The following is a 16757-nucleotide window of genomic DNA, read 5'->3' as shown; positions in this document are numbered from 1 at the left end:
TCTTAATGGCTGGCAACCAGGTATTACTTAATTGATACGTAGAAATCCTAACAATTTCAACGGGGACACTAGCAAAGCCGTGGACAGACAACGCCAAGGAGGATGTGCGAGCTGTCGGTCTGCGTCCTGAAAATCCCAGCAACAGCGAGAAACGGTCACGGTATAGCGGAACAGCAGACCTACGACGTAAAATGATGCTAGGAAAGAAAGAAAAGGGAGATTTTCATCCTCTTCTTTCGTCACGCTAGACAGTGTATTCTGACCAACTGTTCAAACCAATGTTTAATTCTTGATAGAGACAGGAAAAAAACTTGTATCGACTGAGATGGAAACAAAGCAATATTTTTGTTTTCATATATGGTAAGTATTGTCTTAATTGTAGCTACAGAATCTCCTATTTTATTTGAAAATCGAACTACAGAACAGATATTGTATTTGTGTTCTATCCTTACCTGTGTCTGGATGGGTGTACGTAATATGCTTCAAATAATACTCCGTTTTTTGAAAGAATAGGGATGTAAATGGGAGAGACATTATTTTAATCATGACTTCATACGGTTTCTGTTCGGCTCCTTGTTTGAATGGTCAGCGTAATTGCCTTCGGTTCAGAGGACCCCAGCTTCGATTCCTAGCCGAGTTAGAGATTTTAACCGTAAATGGTTAATTCCCCTGGCTCGGGGAGTGGTTGCTTTTAATGTCCCTAACATCCCTGCAGCTCATACACGATGTACAACACTTTCCTCCACCACAATAACACACAGCTTCCCATACACGGCAGATGCCACCCACCCTCGTCGGATGACATGTCTACAAGGGCTGCACCAGGCTAGCAATAGCCATACGAAATTATATTATTATTATTATTATTATTATTATTATTATTATTATTATTATTATTATTATTATTATTATTATTATTATTATTATTAACATTACGATACGGCTTCTTATACAGTTATGTACGAGGGTAGATTAAAAAATAAGTAGTGGTGGTGACCTACCAAGCGACCGCTGTTCAGCCCGAAGGCCTGCACATTACGAGGTGTTGTGTGGTCAGCACGACGAATCATCTCGGCCGTTATTCTTGGCTTTCTAGACCGGGGCCGCCAGCTCGTCAATTGTAATCATGTAGGCTGAGTGGACTTCGAACCAACTCTCGGATCCAAGTAAAAATCCCTGACTTGGCCGAGAAAACCCGGGGTCTCGGGGTAAGAGGCAGGCACGCTACCCCTACACCGCGAGTTCGCCGTAGGTGAAGATAAAGAATGCTTATTTCGACGTCACTTCTCCATGTTTCGACATCAAGTTATTCAAGCATTTTTCATAATGTAAAATGAATGTATCCATGATGATAAGAGAGTGGCGTTCTGTTCATTGAGAACTTCTAACGCCTCAGCATTGCATGTAAGTTCTCCCTCAGCTGTAACGACGTAGGCTGAGTGGACCTCGAACCAATTCTCAGAAACATGATATTAACGACAACAATGAAAAAAAAATGAAATGGCGTATGGCTTTTAGTGCCGAGTGTGTCCGAGCACAAGTTCCGCTCGCCAGATGCAGGTCTTTTGATTTGACTCCCGTAGACGACCTGCTTGTCGTGATGAGGATGAAATGATGATGAAGACGACACATACACCCAGTCCCCGTGTCGGCGAAATTAACCAATTATGGTTAAAATTCCCGACCCTGCCGGGAATCGAACGCGGGTCTCCTGTGGCCAAAGGCGAACGACATCAGTGACATTAACGAATGCATCCGATGTTGATGGATGGCCACTTTGCTATTCGTCTTTCACAGTCGTTTGAGCCTCCCCAAAATTCACGGCATCACTTCCGTCCTCGTTCGCTTTTTCTCCGTACACATACATAATCCTGCTTCGAATGTGGGCATATTACGTGTATTTGCCCGCCAGAGATCTCTGTACGAACTTCCTCTCGTGACCACTCGTTCAGTAAATTCGGCATTTCTCAATGGTCATTATGCCAAGGTTCTGGTTTACCGACTTGTGTGCCTGTACTCGATCTATCCGTGTAACTACAAACTATTGACCGCATGAGTTGGGGTGAGGTTATTTCCTTTGTTTCAGAACAATAACACAGAGAAACGCTCCGACTTACCCGTGTATAATTATAAAAGTAAACCATTCCCCAGTATTTGTACGCAGTATTTTTCTCACATCTTCTCAAATGGCATGGGGCATATGATTGCAATTCGCTTAAAGTTTTGACTTGTTAGTTCTTGGTATGATAATCTTCAGGTTATATATGTCCTGAAAATACAGTTTTACATTCTACGAATTAGTGCAGTGTTATCATTGTCTGCGAGATGTCAGTATGCACAATTCTTTCAACAGCTAAATAAACTACGAAGGACAACATTTAGATTTCAGACAGGGAAGAAATGTTTGAGAAAATATTATTCTTTCTTTTCCCGTGTTATCTCTTAGAGAGACGTGTTGAGAAAAAGAAAGGCGCTTGTGTTTGAAAGTACTTCGCTATATAACCGAATGGAAATACAAAATTACTCTATCTATATTGACATTAATGATTATAGGCACGAGACATATATAAGCCATTATTTCCATTCGTCAGATCATTGGTACGTTTGTAGGATTTTTTATAAATATGTCTTAATTCTATTCTCACTCATCACAGACAATATTGTAAGAATGCAAAAGATCGACCGTCGCATAGAAGAAGTGGTACATGAATGACTTTTTGCATGATCATTAAACCACCGAATTACATCAATTTATTTTAAATACACCCGAAAAAAGTGTGACAATAAGTCAGTGCGCAACAACAAATGTCTGACTTTCTGAGCCCAAGATGAACGGTAAAATTTAGCTGATTGTAGAAATTATACCATCTTGCATCACTTGTTAGCTCTTGGAATGATGGAATATAGTTTTAGTAATTGTACCGGGCGGTACACCTCCACGCCGCTAATTCAAAAGGTGCGCCAGTTGAAACTCCTCTGCTGGAGGAAGTCTGAACTTTATTGACGGTATTAATTTTATACTTTCTCAGAAGATGTCACTACCTGTAAATTTTGGAGTTTTAGAACTGTGTCATTTTTGATGTGTTTTTGTTTTGCTTGAAGTAAGAAGTGTGAACTTTCTCGTCTAGAGGACACTACTGAAGAACTACAATAGTGCACCCTAGTGCGAAGAAAAAGAACTGTTCTTGGGAGAAAATTTTATTTCAAAAGTTTGTTCTTTGTTAAATTTCTTTCAGTCATTGGTTAAGTTGGCAATATTACCCCTTTCTTTCCCCTTGTTTTAAATCTAGCCAATCCCGAATTTCTGAAATTAATTTTCCACCAATAATGTGTTTCTTCTTCATCTTGTGTAGGGGTTTCTCTTTATTCTCCAATAAAGTGATTGTGGGCGGGTGTTCTCATTCCCCTAACGCCTAGAACCTTCCGCGAGAGTATATAAACTGCTGATTTTAAGGTCTCTGCGCCACTTCTGTTCCATCTTTCAGTGTGTAAAGTACATAGCAGGGGGCGGGAAGCGCCTCTTTCTTCGGCAGCGGTCAACAACAAGGTAATGGCCAATTAATAACTTCTTTCTTTGCTAGCTCAACAGTTTAACTCTCGGGGCGGGTCCGAAGCTTTTTCCATTATGTAACCTTCCTTAAAATGTAAAGAAACTTGTATCTATTTCATCTTTTAAACTGCATATCGGGATAGAGAGTGCTTAACCCTCTCGACCTCCCAATCATTTTGTTTTGAGGTGAACTTATTTTTCTCAACCTATTCTTCTTTAATATAATGTAAATTGTTCTTTTCTGAAGTCACCTCTGTAGTATGGGATTAGCCCTTGCATTAACGGCCTAGTGCCAAGTAGGTTTTAAATAAAGTGTATTAGGAGTGCGGAGAGCCTCCTTTCAAGTTGGTATTTTTGAGGCCATATAATTAACCTTTTCTCACTTAATAGGCCTCAGTAGATTGGGTATCTTACCCCTGTGTTTATGTCCGTTGAGGACAGCTTGAAGGTGGAGTTTGGTGTGGCCTGGGAGAGGCTTAAATTTGAGAGCGAGTGGCTCTTTTCCGGAAACTGAGTCTTGTATGCCTCGAGGAGGCTTTACGGTGTAATTTGGAGCAAGTGCTCCAGGGTTTGATTGGGGTCTTCTGCCCCGTTGTTGAAATTTGTATATCGTAAAGTTGGGCTAGTTACTCAAGAATTGTGTTTTCAGGGCTCGAAGCCCAAATCCTGTAAATACTGTAATTGTACTTTGTTGTCTTGCTACTCCGTACCTGCCATTCTTGTTATTTCTGAATTTTGGAAAGAAAATATAACCTTGTTAAATTTTACATTTAACTTTAATTCCGTAGTTGGAGACCTATTCACACCCGCACCTTCTTTCACCTCTACCTACCACGGAAATCTCCGTAACAGTAATAAGAAGCCATTCATTGTTACAATTGAAATGAACGGTTAAACAAGCATTGTACGATGTGCATTCAAGTTCTAAGGCCTCCGATTTTCTTTCTCCAGACTGGAAAGAAATAGAAACATGTGCATTGTTTTAAAACGAGCCCGCGTTCGTTGTAAAAACGTCACGGAGATGGCAGCACTATACGACAGATGGATTTTTAGCGCCAGCCGCGAGAATGAGAACTGTTTTAGATACTTAAAATGGCGACGTTTTCCTTACGTGAACAGCGTGCAATCATTCATTTTTTGAATTTGCGTGGTGTGACACCAGTAGAAATTCATCGACAGTTGAAGGAGACATGTGGTGATGGAGTTATGGATGTGTCGAAGGTGCGTTCGTGGGTACGACAGTTTAATGAAGGTAGAACATCGTGTGACAACAAGCCGAAACAACCTCGGGCTCGCACAAGCCGGTCTGACGACATGATCGAGAAAGTGGAGAGAATTGTTTTGGGGGATCGCCGAATGACTGTTGAACAGATCGCCTCCAGTGTTGACATTTCCGTGGGTTCTGTGCACACAATCCTGCATGACGACCTGAAAATGCGAAAAGTGTCATCCAGGTGGGTGCCATGAATGCTGACGGACGACCACAAGGCTGCCCGTGTGGCATGTTGCCAAGCAATGTTGACGCGCAACGACAGCATGAATGGGACTTTCTTTTCGTCGATTGTGACAATGGATGAGACGTGGATGCCATTTTTCAATCCAGAAACAAAGCGCCAGTCAGCTCAATGGAAGCACACAGATTCACCAGCACCAAAAAAATTTCGGGTAACCGCCAGTGCTGAAAAAATGATGGTGTCCATGTTCTGGGACAGCGAGGGCGTAATCCTTACCCATTGCGTTCCAAAGGGCACTACGGTAACAGGTGCATCGTACGAAAATGTTTTGAAGAACAAGTTTCTTCCTGCACTGCAACAAAAACGTCCGGGAAAGGCTGCGCGTGTGCTGTTTCACTAAGACAACGCACCCGCACATCGAGCTAACGTTACGCAAACGTTTCTTCGTGAAAACAACTTTGAAGTGATCCCTCATGCTCCCTACTCACCTGACCTGGCTCCTAGTGACTTTTGGCTTTTTCCAACAATGAAAGACACTCTCCGTGGCCGCACATTCACCAGCCGTGCTGCTATTGCCTCAGCGATTTTCCAGTGGTCAAAACATACTCCTAAAGAAGCCTTCGCCGCTGCCATGGAATCATGGCGTCGACGTTGTGAAAAATGTGTTCGTCTGCAGGGTGATTACGTCGAGAAGTAACGCCAGTTTCATCGTTTTCGGGTGAGTAGTTAGAAAAAAAATCGGAGGCCTTAGAACTTGAATGCACCTCGTATAACTTCATTTTATAAATGAAAATACATCCTCATGCCGCCTCTGTGGTGTAGTGGTTAGCGTGATTAGCTGCCACCCCCGGAGGTCCGGGTTCGATTCCCGGCTCTGCCACGAAATTTGAAAAGTGGTACGAGGGCTGGAACGGGGTCCACTCAGCCTCGGGAGGTCAACTGAGTAGAGGTGGGTTCGATTCCCACCTCAGCCATCCTCGAAGTGGTTTTCCGTGGTTTCCCACTTCACCTCCAGGCGAATGCCAGGATGGTACCTAACTTAAGGCCACGGCCGCTTCCTTCCCTCATCCTTGCCTATCCCTTCCAATCTTCCCATCCCCCTACAAGGCCCCTGTTCACCATAGCAGGTGAGGCCGCCTGGGCGAGGTACTGGTCATACTCCCCAGTTGTATCCCACGACCAAGAGTCTGAAGCTCCAGGACACTGCCCTTGAGGCGGTAGAGGTGGGATCCCTCGCTGAGTCCGAGGGAAAAACCGAACCTGGAGGGTAAACAGATGATGATGATGATGAATACATCCTCATAAAGTGTATCCCCGACACTTGCCTGTTTTTGAAACAGAAAGCTACGGGGTGCCATTTTTATGGCTGTTGTCAGTGGAGATAGAATTCACCCGCTTCTGACCACAAGCTTACAGATATACAGAATGAACCGAAATTCGCGCACTCGGGCGTCGCAGCGCGACTCCTCACATGCCAGCAATAAAAAAATATCTCTCACGATAGTTCGTCCTGCGAGAATATCCGGCAGAAAAAGGACGTCGAAGCGTGGCAATCTGGCAACACTATAACCACATGTATGGTAACTACCTCTGTTAGCACATATTAGTCATGCTGTACAGTTGGTGCAGGGGATAGAGTTTTGGGTTAGCATGCAGGAGGTCGAGGGGTCGATCCTGGGTTGAGGCCTATGTTTTTATTTCGTAAATGTAGTCCAGATGCCGCCTCTGTGGTGTAGTGGTTAGCGTGATTAGCTGCCACCCCCGGAGACCCGGGTTCGATTCCCGGCTCTGGCACGAAATTTCAAAAGTGGTACGAGGGCTGGAACGGGGTCCACTCAGCCTCGGGAGGTCAACTGAGTAGAGGTGGGTTCGATTCCCACCTCAGCCATCGTGGAAGTGGTTTTCCGTGGTTTCCCACTTCTCCTCCAGGCGAATGCCGGGATGGTACCTAACTTAAGGCCACGGCCGCTTCCTTCCCTCTTCCTTGCCTATCCCTTCCAATCTTCCCATGCCTCCACAAGGCCCCTGTTCAGCATAGCAGGTGAGGCCGCCTAGGCGAGGTACTGGTCATACTCCCCAGTTCTATCCCCCGACCAAGAGTCTGAAGCTCCAGGACACTGCCCTTGAGGCGGTAGAGGTGGGATCCCTCGCTCAGTCCGAGGGAAAAACCGAACCTGGAGGGTAAACAGATGATGATGATATTGATGAAATGTAGTCCAGTCCGCCTCTGTGGTGTAGTGGTTAGTGTGATTATCTGCCACCCCCGGAGGCCCGGGTTCGATTCCCGGCTCTGCCACAAAATTTGAAAAGTGGTACGAGGGCTGGAACGGGGTCCACTCAGCTTCGGGAGGTCAACTGAGTAGAGGTGGGTTCGATTCCCACCTCAGCCATCCTGGAAGTGGTTTTCCGTGGTTTCCCACTTCTCCTCCAGGCAAATGCCGGGATGGTACCTAACTTAAGGCACGGCCACTTCCTTCCCTCTTCCTTGTCTATCCCTTCCAATCTTCCCATCCCCACCAAGACCCCTGTTCAGTATAGCAGGTGAGGCCGCCTGGGCGAGGTACTGGTCATTCTCCCCAGTTGTATCCCCGCCCCGATGTCTGAAGCTCCAGGACACTGCCCTGAGGCGGTAGAGGTGTGATCCCTCGCTCAGTCCGAGGGAACAGCCAACCCTGGACGATAAACAGATTAAGAAAGAAATGTAGTCCAGGTGGTATGGTATCTGGCATCTTAATCGTCAACAGCGAATAAATTCACGCCCACGATATAGAATGGGCGTCTTTCAAAGCTGACCAAAAGGATTGTTCGTCCATTTCTAGGATCGTAGTACGTAAGTGCAAATGGTTTCTAGAGGACCCGCCGCAATTGCTATTGACGATTAAGATGCCAGATACCATACCACCTGGACTACATTTGCGAAATAAAAAACATGCGCCTCAATCCAGGATCGATCCCTCGACATCCTATCCTCTGCACCAACTGTACAACACGACTAATTTGTGCTGACAGAGATAGGTACCTACATGTGGTTACAGTTTTGCCGGATATACTCGCAGGACGAACTTTTGTGAGAAACATTTTTTTTATTGCTAGCATGTGAGGGGTTGCGTTGCGACGCCCGAGTGCGCGAATTTCGGTTCACTCTGTATAACGTATGTCTCATAGCCAATTCTCTCGGTGTCTCCAATTCGTATGTGTGTAGGATGTTTTATAATGTTGTCTTACTTTTATTCTCACTCATCACAGACAATAAAATTGTAAGAATGTAAAAGAGTGACCGTCGGATAGAAGAAGTGGTACATGAATGATTCCAATTATAATAATTTTCTCCCCACTATTTTTAATCACATAATAAATACCTATAGCAGTAAGTATGATATTATTTCGTTCATGCTATAAAATTATTTTAGGCCCTAATTAATAATGGTACTGATCGACGATGATTATTGTTTTAAGGAGAAAATTTTGAGGTCATCGATTCCTCTGATTATTAACTAATTACACTAGCGGAAATGAAAAGTATTACACCGCGGAGTACTTCTCATACATGTGCCAGATTTTATGGAGATGATCATCACATATTTAATGATTGAAAGTTCATCCTTTTTGGAAATGATTCATCCAACATAACGACCAATTTCTAGTAAGAGTAGTGTGCACATCGAACACTGGTACACTCTTGTATTCGTGATGGCATTCAATAAAAAAGCCTTAAAGGGTCGTCTTGAGAATTTTCTTTCCATACCTGAAACACATGTTGTGTCAGTTACTGAATATTTATCATTGGGACTGGTATGACAACTAACGCTTTCACATGGTATCCCAAACCTGATCTGTGGGAGACAAATCAGGGGATGGGTTGGCCAGTCCAGGATGCATGAATCCCTTAAAGCTTGTCTAGTTTGATAGCTGTATGTGCTGTTGCATTATCCTGCTGGACCAATTTGGTATGGTGGTCGTAATAGGTATGGCACAAGGATCTGCCACTCTTTCCACATTCTGACGCGCAGTTATTATTTGCTGAACAACAACCAAGTCAGTGATGGTGTCATATGTTCTAGCTCCCAACGTTATAATCCCAGGGGTTGGAGAAGTATGCCTCTCAAAACTCAGAGATGGTTTTGTCGTATCACCAGATCTTGTAAGGACATGCTCTCGTCGAACTGACAGCCAAAGAGAGAAGAGAGATAGATCATTAAACACCACAGAATGTCATTCATCAACCCAGTTCTCTCTGGGTCTACATCATTTAAGTATATTTTGTTTGCGGTATGGTGTAAAAAAAATACAAACTGCATGGGAAGTCGTGATCTCAGTCAGCATTCAAGTAATCTGTTTCTAATGGTTCGTGGCTATGCTCTACATGTAACTGCTTCTCGGATTTAAACTGTTGTCGTTTGCATATTCCTCAAAGTCACTCGCATAATCCAACGATCTTTTCTTGCTTATGGTCTCTTGGGAAGACTTGCGCCTGTTATGTCTTCTGAGTCCATCTCTTCACCAGTTGGTCAGCTGTCATTGTAGTACACCCAAATCTCTAAAGTTTAATTCTGGATGATGCTTCTATGACCTTCGTGCCAATAAAGCGACCCTTCACGAAACGAGAGACGTGGCTATAATTTGTGCACGTCTCTAGGCATGCTGTAATCTTCAGTCTATCTGAAATATCACAGTAATCTTATTACAGTTATCATCATGACCATCGTCGTAAACAGCAGCAACAGGAGCACCTCTTACTCATTTCACCTTTAGCTTGGGTGAACGGCTATAGTGTTACTGCAGATATGCTTTCATAACATTGAAACTGTAATCAGATCAGCTACTTGGCATTGGAATCACATACAAAAAATTCGTTACATTCAGTTACGTTAAGGTCATCATGATGTATCGCTTTCCTTTTCTGCTAGTGATTGAACGTTGTATTGTGTATAAAGCAGCTCAAACGCCGACTGGAGGGATAATATCGCTGCTACGATGTATTTCCTTTCTGTTTCTTTTCCGAACCGTTTTTCTGGTAATCCGTCGAAAGTCCCCTCTTTGCATTAAGTCTACTGGTGTGACACACGGAATATATACACAGAATTACTTTTTTTTTTTTTTGCTAGGGGCTTTACGTCGCACCGACACAGATAGGTCTTATGGCGACGATGGGATAGGAAAGGCCTAGGAGTTGGAAGGAAGCGGCCGTGGCCTTAATTAAGGTACAGCCCCAGCATTTGCCTGGTGTGAAAATGGGAAACCACGGAAAACCATTTTCAGGGCTGCCGATAGTGGGATTCGAACCTACTATCTCCCGGATGCAAGCTCACAGCCGCGCGCCTCTACACGCACGGCCAACACAGAATTACTAGCTTTCTGTCCTTTTACATAGCTTAAAAATGTTCCAAACCCATAAAAGGTTGTTACCAATTCTTTAACACATCTGAAGTATATTTTGTATGGAAACAATATTGTTATTATTCCTTTAAATAAAATCACCATAAATCAGTGGAATAACAAATAGTGTGGCACAGATCTCGATAGCTGCAGTCGCTTAAGTGCGGCCAGTATCCAGTATTCGGGAGATAATGGGTTCGAACCCGACTGTCGTCAGCCCTGAAGATGATTTTCCGTGGTTTCCCATTTTCACACCAGGTAAACCTGGGGCTGTACCTTAATTAAGGCCACGGCCGCTTCCTTTCCACTTCTAGCCCTTTCCTATCCCATCGTCGCCATAAGACCTATCTGTGTCGGTGAGACGTAAAGCAGGTTGCAAAAAAAAAGTAGTATGGCATATGTGTAGTAATGTTATTCATTTATTATTCAGTGTTGGTGTGTTTGTGTTTTGAAGTGCAACTTCGCTCTCCGTGTGAGCTTCTCAAATGTATAGTACATGTTTTAATGTTAATTATAAATGATGAGCCATGGAGTTAACATTTTCAGGTCCCTCTTGTACGGAGTTACTCTACGTTTTGCCAGGACAGCAGGTTTTTTTTTTTTTGAAAGCTGTAGAGCCATTTTACTAATTTCTCTACACACTTACTCGTGCGCTACTTCAGTGAGTACACCATTCCCATTACAACAGTACAGTCTGATAAATGATCCAACATATACTAACCATGAAATAATACGGGGACAGTTGTTCAAAGTTCTGCTATTTACGCTTATATTCCTATAATGTCTTTCTGCAAGGATAAGTACAACCTGGAGAAGATCAAAGTTATAGAGCTAAAATAGCTGCGCCTGATAGAGTACCGTCCTTCTTCGCGCAGTACTCGAAACGTTTCATCTTACCAGAGAAGACCGTCTCCGACATCGCAATAGCTGTCATACGCGGATCTGTCGGAATAAAATGGACCTCCTGCAGTCCCAGTGAACCTCGCATAGGTGTGGATTTGATAATTATATTCTGAAACCTGGCGATACTTCTGTTTGAAGGTTAATGAAATCTGTTGCTACATTTTGGTTATGAAACGGTTCAAAACATATATTTTTAAAATATTTACTTGTGTACTTTGTCCATTGTTGGCAAACACTGCATTCGGGAAGCTGAGGATTATTATATCTAGCAATAAATAATCTCCCCGGGTCGATGACCTTCGATGTTAGGTCCCTTTAAACAACAAGCAAACAGCATCAAATCATCTCCCTATTCTCATAAAATGTAACAGTTGGGGACGTAAAAGCCTAGTGGGATAGTCACTGGCTCGTCACTAAGGCGGCCGCGGTTCGAATTGCGACCAATGCATGTGGAATTTTTTGAAACAAGAAATCACATCCCTGTAGTTCGGATCTCTCGTGGAACTATAGGTTCCGTGACTATGGTCATGATAATATCAACACTCACGTAAAACTACAGTACTGATTGCAAACTGAATGAAAGTTAATATTATGAGGGATGTATAGTGGATAATATCAAGTTTGGCAATATTTGTTCGAAGCTCAAGTACAGGAATTTTTACATCAAATTGCGCGAGGTTTCCGAGTTTTGACGTGGTACTAGAAAATTTAATTTTAGGTTATTGTTAAATGTGGTTGAAGCCGAATTACAAGTTTGGTACAGGTGATGTAATCACGTGAGTCTATATATCACCATATACTCATTGTGTTATTCGAGGAATAGGTGATGTAGCTGTTTTTCGCTACGGAATTCTACATTGCATACAGATTTCTAGATGAATTAGTTCACTCATTGTATAATTTTATTAAATTGAATAGCTCTTAGCGTTATCCCAGAGACACGACGGGGAAGTCGCTATACGTCGTTTCTTATGTGAATTTTCATTTTCTACTGCCTACTGTCTACTTGCCTACTGCAGGTCACAATCGAGTTGGGCAGTTTTCATTATAATGTCAGACACTCATTCTACACCTGTCTTTTTACATCTTCAGAAAGTAGTCAAGTCGTTTTTACGTGGAAAAACACACACATGCAAACATACAAATTTTGAGATTTATTATTGCGATTCGATCCTCAAAGTGCTTCGACAGGTATACTCGTGTGCTGTAAGATATTGTGGAAGGTATAGTTCTAAATCAGTGGTTTTCAATGGGTGTGCCGTGACACATTAATGTGCCCCGAAATTGCCTGACTGTTCAGCGAAATTTATAATAGATTGCTAAAACGTGAATACAACAGGCATGTGTATTAAATGTTTAGAAATATTCACCTTAGCGAAGTACAAAGATATAATGGAAACTGTAAAAATAAGAATGTACTGTCAATAATGACATAATTGTTGTAACCCAGTGGGAAATATTAGATGATTTACTGTTGCGCAGTTATTAGATACTGGGGAAATAGCGGACAAACGCACTTGCAATTGTTAATCTTCTTCTTTTTCATCTGTTTACCCTCCAGGGTCGGTTTTTCTCTCAGACTCAGCGAGTGATCCCATCTCTACCGCCTCAAGGGCAATATCCTGGAGCTTCAGACTCTGGGTCGGGGGATACAACTGGGGAGGATGACTAGTACCTCGCCCAGATGGCCTCACCTGCTATGCTGAACAGGGGCCTTGCGGGCGATGGGCAGATTAGAAGGGATAGACAAGGAACAGGGAAGGAAGTGGCCGTGGCCTTAAGGTAGGTACCATCCCGGCATTTGGCTGGAGGAGAAGTGGGAAACCACTGAAAACCACTTCCAGGATGGCTGAGGTGGGAATCGAACCCATCTCTACTCAGTTGACCTCCCGAGGCTGAGTGGACCCCGTTCGAGCTCTCGTACCACTTTTCAAATTTCGTGGCAAAGCCGGGAATCGAACCCGGGCCTCGGGGGGTGGCAGCTAATCACACTAACCACTATAGCACAGAAGCGGACAATTGTTAATCTACAAAAGGTAATCTCCTTAGTTTCTTATTTTGATGTTGGTCAATGACAAAAATCTTCACACTGATACAATGTTGAAAACTGACGTAGTATACAGGAAATAGGACATACGTAATCGCCACCTTTCTCGAAAGTTCCAGTATGAAAATTGAGTATCCATACTTCCGGCTATGATAGAAGTGATAAAACAGGTAGTTTTCATTAAATAATCATAATTTAGAAATCAGTAGATGAAGTGTATTCTTAGATGGTTGAAATTAAAATATCAGTTTATTCGTAATATTCTTTTAGATATTCGAAAATGCGTCGTCCTGCTTAGATACACGATCTACAACGACGTGCCATTGCCTGTCGTATACGTTCACCTGTCGTACACGTTCATAGACCTCAGGTTTGTGCCGTAGAATGTACGCAGCTCCATGCACCGAGTGACGAGCTCTTCCCGCCGGGCTGAGTGGCTCAGACGGTTGAGGCGCTTGCCATCTGACCCCAGCTTGGCAGGTTCGATCCTGACTCAGTCCTGTGGTGTTTGAAGGTGCTCAAATACGTTAGCGTCGTGTCGGTAGATATACTGGCACGTAAATGAACGCCTGAGGGACTAAATTCCGGCACCTCGGTGTCTCCAAAAACCGCAAAAGTAGTTAGTAGTACGTTAAGCCAATAACATTATTATTATTATTATTATTATTATTATTATTATTATTATTATTATTATTATTATTATTATTATTATTATTATTATTATTATTATTATTATTATTATTATTATTATTATTATTATTATACTACGAGCTCTTCCTCGGATTAAGTTGAAGTCCCATACACTCTCTCGCTCCGCTCTAATGGAATTAAAACGTATTGCGTGCTGTCACATCACAGACATTTTGTTCTGACGTCTTAGCATGTTAACGGAATATGTAATATTGATGGGTGGCCGCGTGGTTTGGGTCACGTAGCTATCAGCGTGCATTCAGGAGATAATGGGTTCGAACCCCAGTATTGGCAGTCCTGAAGATGGTTTAGCTCAGTTTACCATTTTCACACCAGGCAAATGCCGGGGTGTACCTTAATTAAGGCCACGGCCGCTTCCTTCCCACTCCTTGCCCTTTCCTATCCCATCGTCGCCGTAAAACCTGTCTGTGTCGGTACGACGTAAAGCAAGTTGTAAAAAATGGATGTTATAGAATGAGAGTCATAATTAATTAATTGGTTAATTAATTGATTAATTCATACTCTTGCAACACAGTTTCTGATGTTGTCAGTCAGTTCCAGACTCGTGGTTATCAGAAAAGTTTCTTTTTCCCCCCAGATACTTTTATCATCCCTAGAAAGTGAAGTATTGACATTCGATACACCTGTATACTTCCTGCTCGGGTTCATAATCTATAGGATCTACTTCGTAGAGTTTAAAATCTTTGAAATCAGACCGGATGTTCCACAGTATTCTACAAATCGCAACAGTGTGTTTGGACTAAAAATGTTGGGGAACCCCTGCTCTAAATGATACAGAAGTTGTTGTTATATTGTAGCTTTAGTTGTAATTCTTAGGCTGTATACACTATAGGGAAATGTTACGTGGAATGTGGTTTTCTTGACCACGATATCAAACTGCGATAGGATATGTTAGCTTCAGTATTTATTGATTAAAATGCGTAGAAAGGAGAATTTAATCACTACATCAAGAGGTACTCACTTTTGAGTTTTCATCTCGGAACAGCTTTTGCTGGGGCTGTACCTTAATTACGGCCACGGCCGCCCTCTTCCAACTCCCAGGCCTTTCCTCTCTCGTCGTCGCCATGAGACCTATCTGTATCAGTGCGATGTAAAGCCAATTGTCGAAACAGCTTTTTCTGATGACCATTGTCAAGTAAGTACACTGCACACCGAACACCTGTTCTCTACACGACTTCTTATAGCGCACTTTTGTTCCACGACAGTTCACAACAAATACGTTTTGTTGAATTCCACGTAGTCGAATAACGGACTCACTCCCGACGAATTACTCTTCACGGACTTTATGCACACTGCACAGTTTCAGTAACTCCAAACTGCACGGTTGTATAGGTTATAAAATAAGCAAAGAATTAAAGCTTTCAACGACAATCGGAAGGAAGGCCAACCATGTTTTCTTCAACGAGTTGTACTTCTATATTATCTTCTTCTTCTTCTTCTTCTTCTTCTTCTTCTTCTTCTTCTTCTTAATCTGTTTATCCTCGAGGTTCGGTTTTTCCCTCGGACTCAGCGAGGGATCCCACCTCTACCGCCTCAAGGGCAGTGTCCTGGAGCTTCAGACTTTGGGTCGGGGGATACAACTGGGGAGAATGACCAGTACCTCGCCCAGGTGGCCTCACCTGCTATGCTGAACAGGGGCCTTGTGCAGGGATTGGGAAGATTGGATGGGATAGGCAAGGAAGAAGGAAGGAAGCGGCCGTGGCCTTAAGTTAGGTGCCATCCCGGCATTTGCCTGGAGGAGAAGTGGGAAACCACGGAAAACCACTTCCAGGATGGCTGAGGAGGGAATCGAACCCACCTCTACTCAGTTGACCTCCCGAGGCTGAGTGGACCCCGTTCCAGCCCTCGTACCACTTTCAAATTTCGTGGCAGAGCCGGGAATCGAACCCGGACCTCCGGGTGTGGCAGCTAATCACGCTAACCATTACACCACAGAGGCGGACTCTACATTATCTTGATGGCTTTAAAAGTGCTAAAGTGTGGTCTATACGATGTTAAGAATGGTGTACGGTACGCTTTGAGAACTCTTCAGCAAAATACAAGTTTCACAATTGATGTGCATTATGCACAGTGGATATGAAAGGGTTAAATATGACCATTGCTGTATTTCTAACATTTTTAGCCTTAGCTAAAGGGCTGCCTGGCCGAGGCGGTAAAGGCGTGCTCAGTTCACCGGGAAGGACGTGGCTTCGATTCCCCACCAGGAAGTCGTAAAATTTAAGAAACGAGATTTGCACTTCCGGATGTACACATGGCCCTGGGGTTCACTCAGCCTACACCAAAAATAAGTACCACGTTAATTCCTGAGGGCAAAGGTGGCCGGGCATAGAGCTAACCAGTCTACTCCATCAAGTGCCGAGGTTACGGATGGTGGAAGTCTTTACCTTCCACCCCCTCCAGGGGCCTTCAAGGCCTGTACGGAGATGACTTTGCTTACTGTGATTTGCTTTTAGCCTTAGCTTCAGTGTGCCAAATAGGCTTCCTGCGCTTCAGTTTCGACGTTCCGTTTTACTCTACCAAATGGCAAAGTAAACCGGACCTGTCTTGGGTGATCTATGGCTGAGCTTTAAATTAATTTTGTCGGCTACAGACGAAATATGTCACCCGAGATCTTTTAAATGCCGACATCGTACGACATGGAGTACGATTCAAAACTCCAACTATCTCTGCTGGAATTGAGCCCGCAATCTTGGGATCCGGAGGCGGATGTTCCACA

General features: G+C 43.4%; 1 pseudogene; it reads left to right on the top strand.

The window, feature by feature from the left end:
* Positions 1 to 4756: 4756 nt before the first annotated feature.
* On the top strand, positions 4757 to 5404 carry LOC136858712 (histone-lysine N-methyltransferase SETMAR-like; annotated as a pseudogene).
* The last annotated feature ends 11353 nt before the right edge of the window (positions 5405 to 16757 follow it).

Source organism: Anabrus simplex, chromosome 1 (assembly GCF_040414725.1).
Source record: "Anabrus simplex isolate iqAnaSimp1 chromosome 1, ASM4041472v1, whole genome shotgun sequence".
Lineage (NCBI taxonomy): Eukaryota > Metazoa > Arthropoda > Insecta > Orthoptera > Tettigoniidae > Anabrus > Anabrus simplex.
This window is presented reverse-complemented; position numbering and strand designations above follow the sequence as displayed.